The sequence below is a fragment of the Nestor notabilis genome, unplaced genomic scaffold (assembly GCF_000696875.1).
Source record: "Nestor notabilis isolate BGI_N333 unplaced genomic scaffold, ASM69687v1 scaffold17588, whole genome shotgun sequence".
NCBI classification, from domain to species: Eukaryota; Metazoa; Chordata; class Aves; order Psittaciformes; family Psittacidae; genus Nestor; species Nestor notabilis.
Window position 1 is genome coordinate 24,008 of NW_009938918.1, and position 230 is coordinate 24,237.

Below are 230 nucleotides of genomic sequence, written 5' to 3' on the forward strand. Positions count from 1 at the left end.
AAGAGGCAAAAAATAGGGGAAAGAGGTAAAATTAGGGGGGAAGGGGGGAAAAGAGAGGAAAAGAGCCCCAAAAGTGGGGAAAAGAGACCAAAAGAGGGAAAAAAAGACCTGAAGGAGGGGAAAAGAGACCAAAAAGAAGGAAAATGAGGCCAAAACTAGGGAAGAAGAGACCAAAAGTGGCCAAAAAGAGGGAAAAAGAGGCCCAAAAGTGGGGAAAATAGACCATAAAT